The 20,743-nt window shown below is 42.1% G+C and overlaps 1 protein-coding gene across 22 annotated transcripts in view; it reads left to right on the plus strand.

Moving 5' to 3' along the window:
• Nucleotides 1-4,444: 4,444 nt before the first annotated feature.
• Nucleotides 4,445-20,743, plus strand: part of EPB41L2 (erythrocyte membrane protein band 4.1 like 2) — a 219,046-nt gene continuing 202,747 nt past the window's right edge. For 21 of the 22 annotated variants that reach the window (XR_003419351.2, XR_003419350.2, XM_027056891.2 and 18 more), the window contains exon 1: nucleotides 4,445-4,578. The gene's annotated coding sequence lies outside the window, so the exon portion shown is untranslated. Of the gene's footprint in view, nucleotides 4,579-4,812; nucleotides 4,946-20,743 lie in introns of those variants that run through there. The other variant, XM_027056895.2, reaches the window with a different exon arrangement.

Genomic DNA, 20,743 nt, shown 5'->3' on the forward strand with positions numbered 1-20,743 from the left:
ATCAGGCACATATGGAAGGTTCTATAACCTTCATTTGCTGCTGAAAATCAAAGTGAAATAAAAACTTTCATACACTTGCTCTGTGTTACTGCCTGAATTGAACTGGTATAAAATGGGTCTCAATGATGCTGATATGTTGTTATAAAAAAAAAACATTGTTTTATCCTTATATTTCATGTGTACCTGTTTTTTTTTTCAACGTTTATTTATTTTTGGGACAGAGAGAGACAGAGCATGAACGGGGGAGGGGCAGAGAGAGAGGGAGACACAGAATCGGTAACAGGCTCCAGGCTCTGAGCCATCAGCCCAGAGCCTGACGCGGGGCTCGAACTCACGGACCGCGAGATCGTGACCTGGCTGAAGTCGGACGCTTAACCGACTGTGCCACCCAGGCGCCCCTCATGTGTACCTTTAAAAAAAAATTATTGTTTATTTTTGACAGACAGAGAGAGTGAGAGAGAGAGAGCGCACATGACCAAGAGAGGGGCAGAGAGAGAGACACACACAGAATCTGAAGCAGGCTCCAGGCTCTGAGCTGTCAGCACAGAGCCCAACGCGGGGCTCAGACCCATGAACCGCGATATCATGACCTGAGCCAAAATCAGACACTTAACTGACTGAGCCCCCCAGGTGCCCTTCATGTATACTTTCAGTAAAATGACAGAGAGTCATCCGGCAGAGACTAAATATTGTCTGTTAGGTAGTGAGAACAACTTGAGGGCTCAGATAGGAATCAGAATTCCTGATTCCTTTACCAGCTTTATTATCTACCAGACTGAATTTCACCATAGTGGAGATTGTTATACCACTCATTTTTTTTTGTATGTCCAGAGGCATGGCATGAGGCCTGGTACATAATGACACTCAGATGGTTAAACTGAAATAATACGTCTTTGTTTCACTCTTTCCAAATGTAGCTTTTGGAGGGATTTTTTTTTTCCTTGGGCCTGTTCTATTTCTGCTTTCAGTTCTAGGGAGCAACTGACCATGAGATCCCAGGGAGAGCAAGTGTGGAGACCGTGCTCCAGCTTAAGGGAATCAGCACATCCAGGCCTCTTTCTCTGTCATTGAGTCGAACGAAGCAGGGGTGTCTGTGGCACAATTCCAATTACATTTAAGAGAATACCTCAGTTTGGCAGGCTTGAGAATATTATACTTGTTATTAGCAATTGTTGGGAGCAGTCTTTCAAAAGGAGATTATCATCAGTCAGTGTGGCTTAGATAAAAAAGAGGATTTGTGATGCTTTTGAGGAAAAACCTGTGGAAAATTTTACTGTAGATGGAAAAGAGAAGGTTGCTGGAAGGCAGACTCTAATACCAAACTAGAAAAACATGGCCTGTGTGGTGCAATGTTTACCAAGATGGCTGTTAACACTTCTTCCCAACCTTATGTGTATCTTCCACTCATATCAAGTGGCAAAGCCTATGATACCTCTCTTTGAATTGGGGCTGGCTCTTTGACTTACTCTGACCAACAGAATGGGGCATAAATGACACTGTGTGATTTCTGGGCCTAGGCCTTAAAGGCCTTATAGCTTTTGTTTTTATCTGCTCAGAAGCCAGGTGCCACGTAAAGAAGTCCAGCCTATCCTGCTAAGAGGCCACTTGGACAGAGAGAGCTGTAAAAAGAGAACTTCTGTGGAGGAGAAATTATGCTCCTCAGATGACAGGCAGCACCAACTGCCAGACGCGTGAGTGAAGCCATCCTGGATCCTTCATCCACAGTGGAGCCTCCCAGTTGACACCACACAGAGCAGAGGCGAACCATCTTGTCAAGCCCTGCTTCAGTGCCGGGAGAATCACAGCAACAAAATGGTCGTCGTTCATTTGGGGGGTTAGGCAGCCACAGGAAAACTGAAACAGCTCCAAAGACTGGCCAGGTGATACAGTGACTCCTACTGACATTTTTGTGGTGGCTTTATTGCTTATGGCAGTGCAACTGGGAATACATGCATTTCTGAGATTGCCTCCATCAGACAGAACATTAGAGCACATCGTCAGGTCTTCCTGCCTGTGGACCATGGAAAGGAAGGGCAGGTTCTCAGCTCAGAGCCAGTCCAGTACTTCCACCTGGTTGGGCTTGGCACCCAGCGGCACAAAGATAAAAGAATGAATCACCAGGACTGTGGGATCAAGTTTTCTTAGGGGCATGCCTCCGTGAATGAGTTGGTAAGGAAGGGCTTAAGGAGGTCCTGGGTAAATTTCTAGTTATATTGCGAGAATGGCCGTGCTTATGGACGATGCCTAAGATTGAGGCTGTGTGCTAAATTTGGACATGGTGATTCTCAGGTCTGGAACTTAGATTCCTGTTCCTGTTCCGCGTCAGTCCCTTGTCTGTTACTCTAGTCTGTCTAATGGGAAGACCCGGCCTTGCTTTTCTCAGTCTGTTTTCCTGGGGATTAATATTCTGGCTTGAACCACAGCCTGCTGGTCCTGCTGTGTGCTGCCAATGTTCCAGCCGGCCTACATCTCTGAATATCACCTGTTCAGGACTTCAGCCTGCTTGTCTGTCCAAACTCCTCTTCTCTTCCCATTAAGACCTCCCTGCTTGCCTGGAATACCACCTGTTGTTTGTTGACATCTGTATTGTACCAGGTTCCATCTGTTTTCTTCACTTCCTTATAGCTCCTGGAATTTGATTTTTCTGCTTCAGTTCCTTCCAGGTAATCACAGAATCTGCTCCATTACATTGAAATGTTGTAAGGCTGTATCCACGACACAATGTCTAATTCTTCCACACGATAGCCTTTAGATATTTGATAACAACCTTCCCATGACCTTTGATCATCTCTTTAGCCTAAATCTTGGAGGCTCCCACATTATCAAGGCTACCCATCTATGGATATAATTTAGCTTCTCAATATCCCACTTAAAAGGTAGCTTACTGAAGTGATTCACATGCTTCAACAGAGAACGTAGGGATATCATTTCCTCTGACAAGGGCATTATATTTTATCTGCCATGACTTTATTTATGTTATTATTTTGCGTTAGCATTTTAGAGGGTTTCATCAGGTCTAGATCAAGGTTTTATGGGCTCTAGAGCTTATGTAATTTTAGTGACTCTCTTTAATAAAAAAATTTTACAAACATACAGTTAGTTTAAAGGTGTGTAGAAATGAGGGATCCTGAAGCTTAGGTTTTGTTAGTTTTGTTGTAAATCTGCCTCCAAATTCCTAATAGTATCGTCTCATAAAATTCCTGGGTCTTTTAATCAGAGCTGCTAATCAGGTTTCCTTTTCATATTAGTGCGACTTATTAAGTTAACTTGAGTACTTAGCATATGGAGGATTCAGTAAGTTCACATACATAAGGGACTTAGAACAATGCCTTGTACATAAAGCACACAATAGATGTTAGCTATTATTATGTTTATTGCTTACTAGCAGGACCTGAGCAAATAGTTTGTCTTCCTGACTCAATTTTCTCTTTGATGTATTGGAAATAATACTTGCCCTATCCTTTTTATAAAGTTATTGTGAGGATCAAACGACAAAATATGTGAACGGGCTTTGTTAACTAAAAAGCACCATGCACACGGAGGTATTGTAACTGAAGTTTCATTCGACATTGCTAAGGTTATGTTTAGAAAAGACTTTGGCCGAGGGAGAGTCACTAAAGCCCTCAATAGAAGAGGGAGGAAGCAAAGAACAAGAAGTGCATGTGTGGCAGATGCTGGAGGACATCCTTTTTTGATATGCCAACGTCAAGAAAAGATGAAATATGTAGAAGCTGACAGAAAGTGGTGTAATTATATAAAAGAAAAGAACTGAGAGGTATCGTGTGTGTGTGTGTGTGTGTGTGTGTGTGTGTGTGTGTGTGTGTCTTTCCACAACTGGCCTCAACCTAGGTCTCCAGCCTCTTCAGCCTTGTCCTGCTCTGCAATCCAGGCTCCCAGCCTCTGCCTGGAGAAATCTTACTCAGACTTTGGGTTCATCTTAAAAGTCCCTCCTCTGTGGGGTTTCCCCAATCCCTCCAGCCTCTCCCACAGGAAGAATAAATGGTTCCTTTCCAATGCTCTTGCTGCGAAAGCATTTCTTCCAGTCTAGACCGAGGGGGCCCCCCTTTTCCTTATTTCCGTGTCTCTAGGCTCTAGGGCCTACCCTTGGGTCTGCTTCCGAATAGATGTTCAACAAAGGGTTAGTCAATGAACGCACTTTGGAGAAATAACTTTTAAAACTTGATAAGGACTTAAGGGCGGGTGAAAGCCTGGCGCACTGGCATTAGCCGTCATCAACCAGGGCAGCTCTGCTGGCGAGACGCGTCTTTCCAGCCCTGGTACCCGGGCCACCGCGCGGGGCGAATCCCGCGGGAAGGGCCGCCCCGGGGGTGTGGCCTGGGGCGGGGGCGTGGCGAGGCCCGCGGGGGTTTCCGCGCCGGGGGCGCGTCCGGCGGGGGCGCAGGAGGGGCTTCCGCCGCGAGGGGGCGGGGCTGGCGCTCCGAGTCCTCTGACGGCCCCAGCCAGGGAATTTCAATTTGAAACCGAGCGGAGGGAGGAGGCGGTTGCGGCGGCCCGGCGGCAGGGGCTGGAGCGGGACCAGTTCCCGCAGCGAGCGAGCCCTGGAGGTGCAGTGTCCGGGTAAGGAGGCTTGCGGGGCTGCAGAATGGCGGGCCCGGGCCGGGGGAACCCGGGCCGAGAGGCTGGTCTCTGCGGAGCTGCAGGGGCGGCTCGGATTTTTCCTCTGGCTGCAGCTGGGAAGCTGATCCCTGGCAGGAAGCGGTGGCGGGACGGTCCCACCGTGGGGGAGGGCGACCGGCTTTGGGATTTTCTGCGGCTACGTCTCTCCTCTCCTCCTCTTCTCTACCGGACCCCATTCCCGCCTCGAGGTCCGGGTCCTGTTGCTCCAGGCCGGATTCCCGCTTCCCCGCTCCGCTTTGGTCCCCCGTAACTCCCTTCCCGGGAGCCGGGGCCACGTCTGGTCGGAGCCGGGAGAGGTGGGGGCATGGTGAGGACTGCGCCGGTCCCGCCGAGGTGCCGTGGCTCAGGGTCGCGCGTCCAGGGCCCCGCTGAGAGGCTGGAGAAGGAATCCGGCTCCATCCCGGGCGCGGGCCGCGGAGAGGGAGCCGATCCCAGCGTGGAGCACAGCACTGGGGCTCCGGGGAGGGGGCGGCGGCGTCCTTCAGGGGGATGATTTGGGGTGAGGAAGCACGGGCGAGGGCGCCGCGCCTTCCCGGACAGGCAGCGCGCGTGGGCTCTGCAGGTTGCTGGGCGAGGGGGGCGCGCCAGCCCCACGCGCCGCGCCGTCCGGCCGGGCGTCCGCCCGCGCGCGCCCCCGTTGCGGTCCCCGAGGAAGCCGGCGGCCGGGGCCGCTGCGGAGAGGGGCGCACGCTTGCGCTCTGGTCCTTACAATTCCTACACGCAGGCGGTCTCTGCACGGATGGCTTGTTTGCCTCCGCCGGGGCTGGGGACACAGGGCTGGGAGCAGTTTTAGGTGAGCTGCCGGGGGAAAGACGGGAAGAACCGAACCGAACGAGGCAGCTGGCTTGTCGGTGGGGGGTGGGGGACATCGGTCTTTACACTTCTCAGGATCGCTCACCTCCCCTGAGGTCAGGGTTTTTGGGAGAGATTAGAAGAGCTCTCGCCTACAGTCTGTTATTTTTAGGGGAGGTCTCTTGTGGGACCCTAGGATACCTTAAATTGAATTCCCCGTCACCACAACCGCTGCTCCTGTTTTTAAGAGGGAGAGAAGGTGGAACCCTAGAGGAGCGGTGGATGTGTTTTTTTGAGTCACATCTTTCCCTCAGTTTCTTGAACTTCTTGCCTCCGAAATGGTGTCTCTGGGGCGTCGTTGGGCCAGGAGTCTTGTTCTTGGTACTGTTATTTAAGCTTTTTTTTTTTTTTTTAATAATTCTTACAGTTTTCCCTATATTCTTCCATATTCTTCCGTTCCCGCTTTATACCCCCCTCCCCCCTCTCCCCTTTTTCCCCTTCTCTTCCCGGAGTGCATTATTTCTCTATTCCCTAACTGTATATAACGTGAGAATTAGCATTTTAGCCGGCGTTCTGTCACGTTTCACCTTGGGTTTAGCACTTGAGGGAAACCGAGTCAATTTCTTGGCGCGCAGGAGCTGGGATGTAGGATTCTCAGGCTTTGGATAGGTTTTACTGGGAAACGAATAGCACTTAATCCTGTTCAGATTCTGTTTGCAGCCTCGTTGCTGTGAGAAATCACTGGGTTGCCGTTGCAGCGGCTGATGGGGCTGCATTGCAACGCAATCTTGGATTGTGATAAGGGCCACCGACTACGTGAATCGGGCGGACAGAAATTTTAAAGAGCGAAGCTGTGTCACCTGGCAGGGCTTAAGTGATCAGTCCTATAATTCAATTTGAGAACCACTATCAAACCTCAGATAATCTACTCCTTGGAGGTTATTGGAGAACTGTACAAGTGGTAATGACTTGGCACAATGGTGTGGATTTAGGGCTCATTTAATCCTATCCTGTCTTCCTCACTTCTTGGGCAGAATTCCCACTGAAGTCAGTAGTGGTCTTGTGTGCACAAGGACCGCTGAGAACAAGAGGCTGCTCATTTAGAGTAATGGGAGGAGACAATTTCTTTGCTTCTAAAACACCCTTCTTTAAGAAAGACCTAGTCATAACAGTTCTTAATCTTTTACCTCTAGTCCCAAATAGCGGGAGCACTGTGTGCAAAGACCTACCAGAGAAAATAGGTGGGTGAGTTGAGCCCCAGCGTCAAAATTGGTATCTAAACGGGACGGGGATTGCTTAAAAGGATTAAATGTGATAATTCAACAAAGTTAGAATTTCAGTGAAATTATTATTAACTTGGGCGAAAAAATTTAAACTGCTGTGGAATATCGTTAACCGGGTATGTATTATAAAATTGGGTATGTATACAGAGCTGGGTGTGTACACTAAAATCAGAAATTCCATTCCAAGTAGAAAGAAGCAAATTTGCCGATTTAGGGGATGCATCAGAAGAGAGGCCCACCAAAAGGTGACTGTGCGAATGTAAGACAAGGAAATTCACATTGGCTCTCACTGTATCTGGAGAGGTAGCTTTTACTACAGTTAGTGTATATACAGGTGTTAGTGACTCTGCACTTGTCATTAGATTTGTGAGCGCCCGCTGGTTTCCAGTTTAGCTTTGTGCTGATCTGAGTTGGTGAGCTTGCTGGGTCCTTTGCTTCTTGACGTAACGTTCCTGTGGTTTACCCTTTCCAAATTACCAGTTCGAAAGAATCGAGTTTAGAAGACCTATCCAGTCACCAGATTTTAAAAATAGATTTTTAAAAATCATAAGCATGTCCATGTGTACTACCCAACCCTTTGCTTTCAACTAAAAATACTTGCCAAGATGACAAAGCAGTCCTCAACCAAAATATTTATTGGTAGAATTACTCTGTAATTAGTAATATTGTGTAGTTATGTTTAACATCAGGTTTTGCTCTGAATCACTACTCTCATATTACTGTGGCTAGAGAACTACAAGCGTTTTTATCTTTGCCATTTTATTTAGGAACGTGAGGTTTATATTTTATATAGTAGAATGCTAAATATTTTTAAAGATTTGACTTTGTTTCTGTTTCCACAGGAAGGTATGGGCCTTTTTCTTTGTTGTTTTGAACTGAAGTAGTGTTTTTGAAAGCTCTGTGTGGACTTTTTAGAAGAGCATGCCTTGCTAATATTTTTATAAGGCAATATGGTAATTTATAGGGATCGATATTGCTGAGAGTCAAATTTGCATTTCTAAAATCTGTATTTTTACCGGAGAAAACAAAGGAAATGTGCCTACACCCCCCGCCCCACCTTTATTTAGAAACATTTCCAGTGGCCTTGTTTGTTTTTTCAGATTCAGAATTACTGTACCTAACCACTGGGTACCCTTACAGATTTAAAAGCTGTAAGTAAATGTTTATGCTGGCATCAGTAGTCTAGCAAATACTAGCCAAACCCTAATTTACTGCCCTTTTATAGAATCTTGGAATTTCAGGGCTGGACCTTTAGGAGTCAGCAAATCCACTTTCAGACCTTGTCCTTTTCCCCCAACACACAAACATTTCCAGACTCTTTGGAAGGCCTGAGTTAATAGAAGATTTGTATATGAATCCCCCACAGATTCCAGACAGAGCATCCCTTGGGAATGCGATGTTTTGGCACAAACCAGCAACTCAGTATTCATAAGATATCTATCATTCGTCTGACTGGGCAGTGCCCCAGACTAAAATCTCAAATGGAGTCATGGCTGCTGTCATTAGTTGTAGGGGAATGGCCTCCAAATATAAACGCTAGAGTTGTGTAGAAGTTATAGGTAAGCCAACAGGGAAACAAAGGAATCCTCTCTAATAGCTAGAAAGTGAGAACCAGTGCTTTTTAAAGTTTTTCTGTAAAGTGTGTATGTATGTTTATTTTATATGAGAGAGGGAATATATTTATATATATATGTGTGTATATATATTTGTTATGTGAAGTGTCTATAACACTGTACTTAATACATTTGAAAATCTTTTCATTGAACCTTTAATATTTTGGAGGTGATTTTAATGAGGATTCTTTGAAAGTTGGAGTTGACATAGAACTTGGTACTAGTTCATGTAGAAATGCCATGTAGGCAATATTTCATATAGGGGATTTGCTTTTCTTGCTAGTGGGTATTGTTTCCCCTTGATCTGTGTTTGGAATGAGACCTGTGTGGGTTTCTTAGATGTGTTTTTCATGTCTAGAAGGGTAGATAATTCATATAAAATTTCTCTAAATACCCAGTGTTTGGGATAGTATTCATTTTAATGAGAATTTTGGTGCTTTTCTCAATTTTCTTATTTTTAAAGTGATGTCTCTTACCTGTTAGTATAAGCACAATAGTTTATGACATACTGCTTCTGGATGTTTTCCCTGAAGATTGAAATTGGGCTAATTTCATATTCTCAGTTACTTTTAAAACGGAAATCGTTTTCATTTCACAGATACCGCTCTATGTATTAGTGTTTTTTCATTTCAGCACATAGAGCCATAAAGGTCTAAATGTATATAGATGGTCCCCCCAAATGATTTTTATAGTAATACGGGATATGTTTAAGGAATAAGAATTTTTTTTAAATCTTTTTTTTTTAACGTTTATTTTTGAGAGAGACAGTACAAGCAGGGGAGGGGCAGAGAGAGAGGGAGACACAGAATCTGAAGCAGACTCCAGGCTCAGTTATCAGCACAGAGCCCGGTGCGGGGCTTGAACTCACAGACTGTGAGATCATGACCTGAGCTGAAGTCGGATGGTTCTAAAAAAAAAAAAATTTTTTTAATGTTTATTCATTTTTGAGAAAGAGAGAGAGAGGCAGAGTGTGAGTGGGGGAGGGGCAGAGAGAGAGGGAGACACAGAATCTGAAGCAGGCTCCAGGCTCTGAGCTGTTAGTACAGAGCCCAATGCTGGGCTCACACTCACGAAGTGCGAGATCGTGACCTGAGCTGATGCTGGTTGCTTAACTGACTGAGCTACCCAGGAGCATCTTGGGGAATAAGAATTATCTTTTTATTTGCTCTGAGAAATAGCATCAGTAAGATGTTAGGTAGCCAAGTTAATGTTTTGCACATGTAACTAATTTCAGTGTCATGGGGATGGTTTTTGTTCTTTCTAGGTTAAGAATGGGAGGGCATGGAAATTGCTCAAAGGGATTTGTCTATTCATCTGTAGGATCTTATTGTCCATATCAGGTATGGAAGTTCATTGTATCTAAACTAAGGCTTTCATGCTATAACTGAAAAGTCAGTTTGGTCTTGCTTTCCTCTTTTTATGGCCTCATTATCAACCTCTTTGAAAAGAATTTTCAAATACATAAGGACTTACATTACCTTCCAAATGCCTTATTCCAAGATAACTGTGATTTTGGAAAGTTTTCATATAGGTCTGATTACCATCTCCCTAATCATCTTTTCTAAGCACTGAATTCAGGTTTCTAGACCTCCTGTTGAGCTGGACCTAACACCGTGATAACAGCACTGCTGAGTTTAATCATATTTTTGAGTTTCTTGTGTATTCTACCAGTATAGATACACATCACAGTATCTTGAAGACATTAAATTAAAATGTAATTTACACTGTGCCACATAATTCTTAGGTTCTTTTATACCTTAGATTCATTCACCTAGAGGACCAGAGAGGAGCGTGGAGATTATTTAGTTGATGTGGAGTGGGTTTAGTGGGGAAGGTACTGCCCAGTGGTTTATGAATTGCCTGAGACTTTAGTAAAGTGTGTGTGTGTGTGTGTGTGTGTGTGTGTGTGTGTGTGTGTGTGTGTGTCTTGAATGTCAGAGAGAGATTTTTGGGAGCAGTTTTTCATTTTTTAAAATTTTTCCTTCTTTTAATGTTTATTCATTTTTTGAGAGAGAGAGAGACAGAGCACGAGTCAGGGAGAGACACAGATTTGAAGTAGGCTCCAGGCTCTCAACTGACACAGAGCCTGATGTGGGGTTTGAACCCATGAACCACAAGATCATGAACTGAGCCAAAGTTGGACGCTTAACCGACTGAGCCACCCGGGCACCCCAGTTTTTCAATTAGCAATAATCACTCCTTGGATAAATCTCATTGGCTATTATGCTGCCACTGCACAAAGCTTTTGAGAGCAGTTTTTGAAAGGTTTTTGGGAAACAGAAGTTCAAAAACTGCTGATTTAGTTCTGTTCTTATTTTTGAGATTAGGAAACTTCCATCCTGCAAGACTGGTTTATTTCTGGAGCTACTGTACAGCTGTATTCTGGGATGTACCTTTGCCTCTCTTCCTGTGCTCCCAGGTTACTGGGCTCCATGTCTCTTTCTTAACTCTTACTTTACATGACTCTATCCTCCAGTAGTTTCCAAGAAAGTGCACGTGGAAGGTGAATTATTTGAAACCTTGCATTAGGTAAGGTTTTTTCCATTTGTGAAGTAGCTTTTTTCCATTCATAAAATGCCTTTTTTTTTTTTAAAGTAGGCTCCCCACCCAAAAATGGAACTTGAACTCATGACCCTGAGATCAAGAGTTGCATGCTCTACCTAAAATGCCTTTTTGTATTCTTAAGTTGAATGCTTTTATAGTTTGGCTGGGTATAGAATTCTAAGTGAGTGATTACTTAACCTTTGAATTTTGAAGGCATTATTCTGTTGTGTTCTGGTATCCCAGCGCTATAGAGAAGGAGCAGTACAATTCTAATTCCCGCTTCTATGCATGTGGCTGATTTGTTCTCCTCAGAAGTTTTTAGGATTTTCTTTTTGAACTTGGTGTTTTGAAATTTCATAATGGTGTGCCTTGGGTGTGGGAGGTTTTTTTACTCATTGTACTTTCGGGTTGGAAACTCTTGTCCTTTAGAAATATTCCTCCATGGTAATTTCTCCCTCTATGTTCTCCGATCTTTCTGAAACTTATGTTATTTTTGGATGTTGAATTTTCTAGATTGACGCTCCAATTTTATTTATTTATTTATTTATTTATTTATTTATTTATTTATTTAGTCTCATACCTTCTCTTTGTCTTTTTGTTGACTTTTTGGCTTTCTTCAGTGTTTTCTTCTAACTTCTCTACTGAATTTTTTTGTTTTCCTATTTTCTAAGCTGCTCCTTGGTCACTGAATTTTCTTTTTGGCAATGTCCTTTTTTAAATATTTGTAGTATCTCCAATCTTACCCTACTTGGTGGCCCTCTCTACTTGCTTTCCCTCTGTCTCGAATGCTTTCCCTCAGATACCTACATGGCTTACTCCCATAACTCCTTCAGATCTTTGCTTCCCATGATCATTTATTTGAAACTACAGCCCCACTCCCACACCTGCCCCAGCATCCCTTAAATCTTTTCCTTTTCTCTCTTCTACAGTATGTATTATTATCATCTGAGTATAAACTGCAAGTAGACAAATGTTTTTGTCTATTTTGCATTTTGTGAATATGTGTTGACAATAATTGTGCCTCTTTGTTTTCTGTGTACTTCTCACATCTGCACTCTATCTCTGGATTCCCTAAACCTGGACACTTTCTTCCTTCAGCTGCTCTAGAGAGTGAACCTCTTCTCCTGTCTTTTGGCTGCAAAAGTTTGGAGAGAACAGGAGAGAGAAGGAGGTGTTTCAGTGTCCCATGTGCTTCTAGCTGGTCTCCTGTTTTTGGCTCGGTCTCTCACCTCAGCCCTCAGTGGTATCTGGAACCTCCGCTTACTGAGGATCCCAGGGCCTCTTCCAGCACTCGGATTGCTTCTTGCAGGCTCCCACCAGGCCAGGGATTCAGGTTTGGCTTCGTCTCTTTGCTAAGTCAGTTACTTTGTACATCTGTTTTCCATCTTCTAAAATTCTGTTGATATATCTCATCTGCTAGCCTGTCCCCTCCCTTTTTTTGTCCCCCTCCCCCCATTTTAAAAAATTTCCTTACTGTCATTTTAATGTGGTTTTGGGAGGGAGCAGAAATTAACTCATGTTCAGTCCACTGACTTAGGGTTTTAAATTGATAAAAATAAAATTCCCAAGATTACTGTGGACTGCAGCCATAATAAAATGGTCCTTTTTTCATGCCAGATGCTGAATTGATCTTCAGTTTTAGTTATGTATGTATGTATGAATGTGTGTGTGTGTGTGTGTGTGTGTGTGTGTGTGTGTGTATAAAGAGAGAGCAATTGGGCCAAGGTCTACCATGGATGGGAATGGATGACTGATAGGTCTTTGTACAAGCAAGTGCTTCCTAGGAAGACTTCAGGCAGTGTATTATTTTTTTCCCTGTGGTATTTCAAGAATTAGTTCAGTACAAATGCTTTCAAATCTGACAGTGTAAACTTGAATTAGATTTTAAAATATACAATAAAAACAAATTTGGTGAATACGTATCAAAAATGGCAATGTTATTTTAGTGTTTTCTGAGTAACTTAGTTTATCTTTAGACTGATACGTGGTTCGCATCCAAATACTTAAATATTCTTTGAATATTGATTCTGTGATATAGAGGAACTTTGAACTCGTGGATTCTGTTAAATACTTTCAGGGTGAGAACTTTTATTACTAAACTCACGTAGGGATTTTTGTGTATGGAGTTTGGGGCAACAAAAATGGAGGTTCTGAATGAGGTAGTGGCTGGGAGGTCTGAGGAAGTTCTGGAAGACCCGAAGACTCATATGTGCATGTGGTTAGGGCAGGTTGAATTGTTCAGTGGGTTTTACAGACTTATACATTCAAATACACTACTTTGTTCGTTAACGTAGAAGGTGTTGCGGGCAGTAGATCAGGATAGCGTTTCCCCAAGGTGTGGTGGTACGTTAAAATGAGTTAAGGTGGTATACAGATGAATCTTTTTCTTTTAATGGTTAAATATATATGTCAGCATACATCAGAAAAATAGACAAGTGCCTCAAACCTATGATTTCATTGATATTAACATTGTATAAGGCTAAAGTAGGTATTTTTTAAGCAACTTGGTTTAAGGATTGAGTATTCAGTAAATAATACAGTTTGGATTTGGCAAAAATTCTGAAGTTGGCATGAGAGTGAAGTTTGAGAAACATTGAATGTGTTCAAAATATGGTTTTCTTCATCAAGGTCATTGGTACATTTTTCCTTTCTCCTAATAGATAACAGCATAAAACTGTATGTGGTGATTGTGGCATAGACTTCTAAGGGTTTTCTTTTCTTTTTTTAATTCTGTTTTAATTTGTAAAGTTTTTTTTTCTCTTTTCCGAGTAAATCATTAGAACATTTTCTCATTTGATTCTTAAAACAATTTCATACCATATGTTCTACAGATAAGAAAAGTGAGTCAGGAAGAGGTTAATCTTACCCAGAGTCATCCAGTTTCATAATAGAGGCACAGCCAAAGCCTCCTTGTGTCCAGAGTTGTTCCCTCTGCTCTGTGCTCTTCTGCAGCTAATGGAGTTGCCAATTGAATTTTTCTTGGAGAACTCAGGAAGCCTGCCCAGTTTTGTAGCTAGAGGTCTGTCCTGTAGCTCACATCTATTTGTATCTTGAGCCCTGAAGGTAGACAGAGCTAGATCTTCCAAAAATACTTCAATAAATGTGTCAACATTTTGAGATACTGTTGAAAAAACAGGGAAGTAGAAGTCCTATGGGATTATTGGAAAATGGTGCCAAATGCCTTCCTTTAGTATTTGAAAAGCAAATGTGGCAGGGTCATCTGCTAGCCAGTGGTGCATATTCACCCTTTGTTTTTGGAGCCCACATTCACTCTGATAATCCTTCACTTTTCCCCAGTGTGCTCTGTTGAATTGCTTTTGGACTCTGGTAGAAAAGCTGCTGAATGAACACCTTCCTTGAAAAAAAAAAATTAATCCACTTCTCTTAAGGAGAAAAAGGAAACCTCTTGTTTTTCTTAATTACATAAATAAAAAAAATTGTGTGTGGGAAAGGTTAAAATGTCATGAAAAGAGTTGAGTCTGTCCACTGACAAAGGAATCAAGAGTTTATCCATGAGCTTGTAACTAGAACCGTTTTTGGATCTTAGCCACTAAAATCAACATCGCTAAAGCCTATGTCTTAATTTCCTTAATGCCAAGATTGTCTGTTTTACATTACACACATATGGGAATATGAATACATTTGTCCTACTCCCCCCCCCCCCCCCCCCCCCCGCAAAGAGACACATAAAGGTATGTTGAAGATACTCTTAGCTTTTGCGGCTCTGCAGTGAAGAGCTGTAGATGTGGGCAGCATGTGTAGTGCAGATGTGGCTCCAGCTTTTCTCCTAATTGCAGCCAGTTCACTTTCATCCCTAGCGCTGCGAGCTTTAATGGAAAGACTTGAGGGCAGAGATTCGAGCATTCTGTAGATCCGTGATCTATGTGTTACTTGCTCTGTATGGCACACATGATAGCAGTGAAGGATGATGTGGCTCTTTTCTTAAGGACCTTTTTTGTTGTTAGATTTGTTTTTCATGGTTTTACTGTTTTTCATGTTTTTACTGTATCTGATTATCTGTTGAAGTGGTTTTTGGCAGAAGGAATGTACCATTGTCAGTTACAGAGAAGTGTCCTTTTTAAACTTTTTATTATGGAAAGTTTAACATATTCACAGGTAGAGAGAATAGTAGTGTAATGAACCCCAGGTACCCTCACCCAGTTTTGACGGTTACCGGGATGCAGCCAGTCATGTTTCGTCTATATTTCCCTTCCGCTCCTGATACTACCCTCCCCCCCGCCCCCAGGATTATTTCAAAGTAAATTCTAGACATCGTATAGTTTCATTTGTATATAGGTGAGATATTTCCTCCTGCCCCTTCTTTTTGGCATGCGCTTTCTAGTTCCAGAGTAAAGTTCATGTTCATTGCTGCATTCGTAGGATTATAGAAATTAGTTCATTTGCCACGTGTATAGTCGTCATGTTTTTGGAATAAATATCTGAATATTGTTTTGATCAATGAAAGCAGTTTCATGTGAATGTAGCATTGTGGACATGGGAAATGCTTTAGCGAGTGCTAAAAAAACCCTAACAATTTCTAAACCAAATCAGAGCTGATCTTCACACACTAATATATTCTCAAGGTAATGTTGCTCTTCTGCACATTTTTTTCCAGGGCTCCTATGTTTATACCAGACTTCAATGATTGTAGATTTTTCTTTTTTCTCCTTTCCTACCTCCCATGCTCCCTCTCTTTCTCTTTCTTTCATTCTTTCGCTTAGCATAGTTTAGTTGGCAATATGTTGGAAGTAGACCAAGCGAAACATTGTTTTTTTCAGCTGACTGAATTTTAATGGGACTACAGTTATTGTAAAATCAGATCAACCTGCCATGTGTATGGTCTGTCTCACAGTGTAGAGGGGAAAGTGCCTCAAACATGGGTCATACATTAGTTTATGAATCCTGTTTATAAATCAAAAGGTTGGCATTATAGCTGAAGTTGATAATCACTTAATAGTTCAAGTGCTTTTCCTAACTAATAAAGGCAGGATTTCTACAGGAGAGGTAGTTTATTTTATGTTTTACTTTTTACTTTTTTTTTTTAATGTTTTTATTTTTGAGACCGAGAGAGACAGAGCATGAGCAGGGGAGGGGCAGAGAGAGAGAGAGCGAGACACAGAATCCGAAGCAGGCCCCAGGCTCCGAGCTGTCAGCACAGAGCCCGACATGGGGCTTGAACTCATGGACCGTGAGATCATGACCTGAGCCAAAGTTGTACGCTTAACCGACTGAGCCACCCAGGCGCCCCTAATTTTTACTTTTAATTAAAATACAGCTTAGTGTATTTTCCTTGTAAAGTCATTACGTATTGAATTAGTTTAATATGTACTTATTGAAATGTAGTTTAATTATTTTCTTTGTAAAGACATTACATATTGAATTCAAAAATATTGATAATAATAGGTAACATTTCTTGAATACTTAATGTGTATCAGATACTGTTCTGTGAGCACTTTTGCTTAATTTTTTCAGTGAGTCCCCACAGTAACCCAGTCTGGTAGGTACTGTTTTTCTAGGTTTACCTGTAAAAAAAACCTGAGTCATCACAAAGTTAAATAACTTGCTCGGGTTCATTCAGCTAATTAATGGCAGAGCGGGGAGTTGAACCCAGGTGGTCTGGTTCCAGACCCTACAGTCATAACTGCTGTCCTGTATTATCCCTAAATCCCTTCTTCATACCCTAGTCCTACTTGCATTCTCCTCCCCAAGGAGGAGACCCACAGCCAGTACTACACTAGTGCATTAGTGTATTAATTTTAATTTGATCACAAAGGGTAGATTTCATTCAGAAACTGGAAAGCAGTTAATGAGAACGACACTTGTTCCTTTGCTGGCTTTAGTTATAAAGGAGAAAGGGGGGGGAAGTGGAAGCATACAGAAAGTAAGATGGTGACTACTGAGGTCTGTCTTACTTGTCCCCCGCTGTTTTTTTAAATGGAAATTTGAGTCCAACTGGAATGTTGACAAGTCATAGAGGAGTTGTTAAAGTCAGTAGTTCACAGTACCACTGAACGATCAAAATTCTTGCCTTCACTTGAGTACCTTGGAAGTGTCAGGTGGAGTGGAACTTCGGCCATCATTGATCTGTCCTGAAAAGAATAAACTTTTGTGGGAGTTTGTCTTGGGTCTTTAGTGACTGGAATTTTAACAAACCAGGTAACTGATACTTTTTTTTTTCTTCCTTTTTTCCTGAAAGGAGCAGAGGGTATAAAGAAAATTGTAGTGCCAAGTCCCAGTTCACCAATTCCTAAGTGTGACATTGGGGAAATGATACTGCTTCTTATGTTTGTTTCTTTAATGGTTCAGGTGCCCTGAATTAAGTCCTGATCCAGTGAAGTGTTGTCTGTGGCTCATTCATTTGTCTCGATGGAGAAGGTAATTTAAAGTGCCCTTAGGGGCGCCTGGGTGGCTCAGTCCCTTGGGCGTCCAACTTTGGCTCCTATCATGATCTCACTGTGAGTTCAAGCCCCGTGTTGGGCTCTGTGCTGACAGCTCAGAGCCTAGAGGCTGCTTCAAATTCAGTGTCTCGTTTTCTTTCTCTGCCCCTCCTCCGCTTGTCCTCTGTCTCTCTCTCTCTCAAAAATAAATAAACGTTAAAAAAAATTAAAAATTATAATAAAGTGCCCTTTCTAAGAGGAAAAACATAGACATACGATTTTGGCAAAACATTTGATGAAGCTTTCATGGTATCTTTGTAGCAATTTTGGGAGGAAACTGTTCTGTGGTGGGAAGTCTGTGGTGGTGATTGTCACTGAAATTTTAGCCTTGGTCATCTCCTATCTAAAGTATTTTTTGCGAGTGCTTTTTATGATGACAGACAAGGACTGCCGATCAGATTTACAGATTCCATGGGCATTTGCAGGGAAACCTAATAAGCTGTATGCAAATTGTCTTGTTAGTTACAAAACTGGTTGAAATAAATAACATGAAAGTTTTTGGAAATAAAGTTAAGTCTGCTTAATCATAAGCTCCTTGAAAGAGTTCTAAAACAGCACAGTCTTGGCCTTCTTTTCAATGTGAATGAAGCTTTATTAAAAAGTGGTAGATGCGTTTGTATTCCTCAGTGCGAGGCTCGTTGACATGGAGTCTTACCACTCCTCTGAAATTGCTCTTTTCCAGGTAGTAGATGACCCTGTTGTCAAATCTATTGAATGCTTTCTTCCCCTGTGTTACTTCTGATACTCTTGACCCAGCATTGTCTTTGAAATTCTCTCCTGACATGTTGCAGTGCTTTGTTCTACTTCTTCTGTTCTTTGAAGACTTCTCTGACCCTTCAGCTTTTCCCTGTATCCTGGGGTTCTGTCCTTTGACTCTCCTCTCTAATTTTATGTCACCCAAGACTTCTTCTGCCATCATAATCTGTTGACTCAACTCTCTAGGCTTAGTCTTTTCCACTTAGCGGATGTCTCTACCTGTATCTCAAAGGATGTTTTTAAATGAATATGTGAAATATTTAAGGCGGAATGTGGGCTGTAATTGATTATTCTGTTTTGACTTGGAATATATTGTTAATTTTTAGGTACTGCATTTTTAGGGCTGTGTAGTATGGACTAAGTATATATTTGTTCGATAAAAACCAGTGGAAGATTAGACAGACTGAAGCCTTGTGCCTGGAAGGCTGCCTGGGATGTTGAGGTTAGGAGAAACTATAGCAACATGAGGCACTGGCTGTTGGAGATAACCGAAGGGCTAGGGCTTGCTAGGGTGGGCAACTTGTTGAGGTGTTTTGAGAGCTATCGTTTGAGCACTGCTTTCTTTCTAACTTTTTTTTTTCCTTGACAAAAGGTACCATAAGACACAGATTGGATATCTTGGCTCTTTTATCAGTATGGAAGTCTATGTGTGTTTTTTAGATGTGTGTGTACATAAAGAACAGAAACAAGCTTCATAAATTAGATCTTGAGCTTTACTACGTGCAGTTCACTCAGAGATTTTCTTTTCTGCGTAATAATAACAACAACAATAATAAAAATGCCAGTCAACAATTTACCAGCTTGATTTCACAGCTCATGAATGTGTTTGAAAAACCCTTTTTCCACGGGTAGAACTGAAATCTGGAGAAGGGAAATCTCCTTTTTGGTATGAGAGGAACTTTTTGACAGTTGGAGTAGGCAGAGGATGGAGTGGGCTGTCTTGGAAGGAAGTGACTTTCTCAAGGCTTGAAGGACCTCTGCCAGAGGCTGGTAACTGCCTGCTGGGAGCGGGGAGGAAGATTCACGGGGCGAGAGCTTGGACTTTGGGGCCATCACGGTGTCCTCCAGGTCTTAGATTTTATGATTCTCATTTTCTGACTTGCTGAAATTTTTAGACAATTTCAAGATGGAAAAATACTAATTCTAAATTTATTTGTTAATATTCTACTTTAGGTAGAAAATGTATCACTGTTCTTTTTTTAGATGTTACAGTGTTTTAAAAAGTTAAAAAATTCATAAGCTAACTTTGTCATTTCCTTTCTTTTAATGAAAAAGCTTTATTTGGAAAGTTTTAAATATGTACAAAAGTAAATCGAGGGGCACCTGGGTGGCTCAGTCAATTGAGCGTCTGACTCTTGATTTAGGCTCAGGTCATGATCCCAGGGTCATGGGATCAAGCCCCATGTCGGGTTCCATGCTGAGCTTGCTTGAGAGTCTCTCTCTCTCTCTCTCTCTCTCTCTCTCTCAAAGAAAAAAAAATTGAATAGTATGATGATGACCCTTCCCACCCAGTACTTCCCCATCTCCCAGCTTTAACAGTGATCACCTCGTGGCTAACCTTGCTTTTATCCATATCTCTGTTTACTTTACCTGCAACTGTATCATTTTGAAGCACATCCTAGGCATCTTGTTCCATCTACATATATTTATTTTTTTTTAATTTATTTACTTATTTTGAGAGCATGGGAAAGGGGCAAAGAGAGAGAGAGAATCCCAAGCAGGCTCTGCATGCGCAGAGCCCCACATGGGGCTTGAACCCACCACCCATGAGATCATAACCTGAGCTGAAATCAAGAGGCAGATGCTTAAACCAACTGAGCCACCCAGGTGCCCCTGTATGTATTTCGGTATGTATTTCTAAAAGCTAAGACTCTTCAAAAACGTCACAATACCATTATCACACCTAAACAAATTAAGTTAACTTTTAATATCATCAAATATTCACTGTATTCAGATTTCCAGTTTTTGTTTTCTTTCAGTTTTTTGTTTGAATCCGTATCCAAATTAGGTGCACACATTGTAATTAGTGATTCTCTTTATAGGTTCTGTCTCCTTTTCTCTTTTATATTTACTTGTAGTTTATTTATTTTTTAAGAAATTGGATTGTTCTATATCATTCCTATTTTTTATTTTGCTGATTTTATCCCTGTGGCATAGTTTTTTTTTTTTGTTTGTTTGTTTGTTTTGTTTTTGTTTTTGTTTTTTTTTTGAGAGAAAGGACACATGCATGTGTGGGAGGGGCAGGGAAAGAGAGGATCCCCTCAGTTGTGCTGAGAGCACAGAGCCCCACATTCAGGCTCCAACTCACGTGAACCGTGAGATCATGACCTGAACTGAAATCAAGAGTCTGACACTTAGACACTTACCTGATCCAGCTACCCAGGTTCTCCCCCCAGACCCCAGCCATGGCATAGTTTTAACCTGTTCCTGTTTTGTAAATTGACAGTTATGTACAGAGGCTTTTTATCAGCTCCAGGTTCAATTAAAAACACTTTTTTCCCCAATGAATGTTTCATTCGTTCTGTTACTTCTTAACCACTCAATTAATATACGAGGACTAATTGTAAAGGCGATTGGATTCCTTACTTGGGTCTTCATTTTCTAAAGTTGTTCTAAGCCAAATTTCCCATAAAAACAGATGGAACCACTTAGAAATTTGGGAAGATCATAATCCTCTGCA

The sequence above is a fragment of the Acinonyx jubatus genome, chromosome B2 (genome assembly GCF_027475565.1).
Source record: "Acinonyx jubatus isolate Ajub_Pintada_27869175 chromosome B2, VMU_Ajub_asm_v1.0, whole genome shotgun sequence".
NCBI lineage: Eukaryota > Metazoa > Chordata > Mammalia > Carnivora > Felidae > Acinonyx > Acinonyx jubatus.